The sequence below is a fragment of the Lotus japonicus genome, chromosome 5 (assembly GCF_012489685.1).
Source record: "Lotus japonicus ecotype B-129 chromosome 5, LjGifu_v1.2".
Taxonomy (NCBI): Eukaryota; Viridiplantae; Streptophyta; class Magnoliopsida; order Fabales; family Fabaceae; genus Lotus; species Lotus japonicus.
The window spans coordinates 26989964-26992003 of record NC_080045.1 but is presented as its reverse complement, the minus strand read 5'-3'; positions in this window follow the sequence as shown (position 1 = coordinate 26992003).

Below are 2040 nucleotides of genomic sequence, written 5' to 3'. Positions count from 1 at the left end.
TGCTGAGTTTCTGAAGTCGTTTCTGTGCTCTAAGTTTTGAGCTTTTTCTAAAATTGTCCGATTTCTCTGATTTCTCGCTTGGGTTATGTTCCTTATGTTCCCCTGAGTCTAAAACCTCTGTCAGTAAACTCTGATTGCGATTCAGTTGTCCAGGATCTGAAAAATTGACTCAAAACTCTTTTTGTCTCACATTTCGAAACTTTATTGTCGAAAAGACTTAATCTGACTTCGTGCCTTTAGGATTTGTTGTCACGGATATCATGAGGATCGTTGCTGTCAAATTTGTTTTCAGAACTGATAACTTTGAAGTTTTGAGCCTTTATTTTGGACCAAAATGCCCCTGCGTAGTCGTATTTCGGCCCGATTGTCCGAAAATTGTTCTGACAGTTTCTTTGCCTTAGTTTTACCCTAAAACTACCTTGTAAACTGATTTGATCGAAGAAAAAGAGCCGAAGCCCTTTTCTCCTTATGGCCGTGGGGTTTTCCTAAGGGGAGGGGAGTTTTTCGTTTTCGAAAACTTGTCCTTTCGTACCCGTTTGTCGTATTCTGAAGCTTTGATGCTTTGTCTATCGTTTATGTATTGTATTGCGATCGAACTAATCGATTTTGTGTGGATTCTGCTTTGTTTTTCCTCCGAGGTTCAGTTGAAGGAACTTTGGAAGTTTCAAGGCATTCCTGTGAAGGAGATTTGATTTGCGAAGCTGGATCAGCTCGAGGTTAGGGCAACTTACTATATATTAGCTATGACTGCATGATAGGCGTCGATAAATTCGACTTATGTTTTATCTGATGTTGTTTTTGATGATGAGTTGATATTATGATGCTTTTCCATACTTGTGATGTTGTGCTTTTGTTGGATTGAGCGTTTTGACGCAATTTCGGAGTGGAGATTCATTGATCTGGTGATCTTTGATATTTCGGGTTGGATGAACAACCCTAGGCAAGTCCAAATGTGGGGTTTGAGACTTAGCCATATGTTGGAATTCTTAGACTTTCCCCGGGAAATTTATTTTGGGTGGTTGATCTTTGAAAACTTAGAATGATAGAGCTTTGAAAATCTAAAGACTTGGGAAACTTAGACTTTGAGAAATAAACTCATAACTTGACTAATTCGAATTGAAACAATTTTTATTAACGTTTAAGCATAGGAGAACTGAAGGGGAAAATATTTACGAAAGACGGGGAAAAGTCGACTTTGTTGTGGGTTTGGAGAGTTATCGGAATTGGGGGAAGCCACTAAGGTGAGCTATGGTGATGATTGAAAGTCACCGAGTACTCTAGTACTCTTGGGGAGTGTTGTGGAGCCGTGTTGTATTGACCGACACCTAGTGCTCTTGTTGTTTGGGCTGTGTTGTATTGACCGACACTAGACCCTTGTGTATTCTGTGGATGGAGTTGTGTTGTATTGACCGACACTTACTCCGAGTTGTGTTGTATTGACCGACACTAACTCATTGGGTTTGGTTGAGATTGGGTTGTGAGCTAGACACTTTCGTGGTAAGGACGATTCGTTGTTTGGCTAACCACGTTGCATTCAATCGGGTGAATAACGGGAATGGTTCACCTGTGCATATCATGGTGAATAACGGGAATGGTTCACCTTGCATTAATGATGAATAACGGGAATGGTTCATCATTCGGTGAATAACGGGAATGGTTCACCAAGGATGAATAACGGGAATGGTTCATCCAGGATGGATTTCATCCAGGATGGATAACGGGAATGGTCCATCCATAGTGAAAATGCTTCACTTGTGGCGAACGGGAACGCGTCACAAATCCGGATTCATATTGTGCATTTCACGCATACATTCATGCTGACTGAGACTGTGTGCTGTTTGTTTATTGAAGTAATGTTAGAGCCATAACATGCTAGGATTACTTATATGCTTATATAACAACTTATATATATATATATATACCCTGTCACATGTTGTGTGTATATGTACTTATTGCTGTGAGTTGACCCTAGCGCCTTGGCTTTGTTTGTATGTTTGTGTTTGGGCGGTCGTCCTGCTGCCAGATGTCGATGGCCGACTG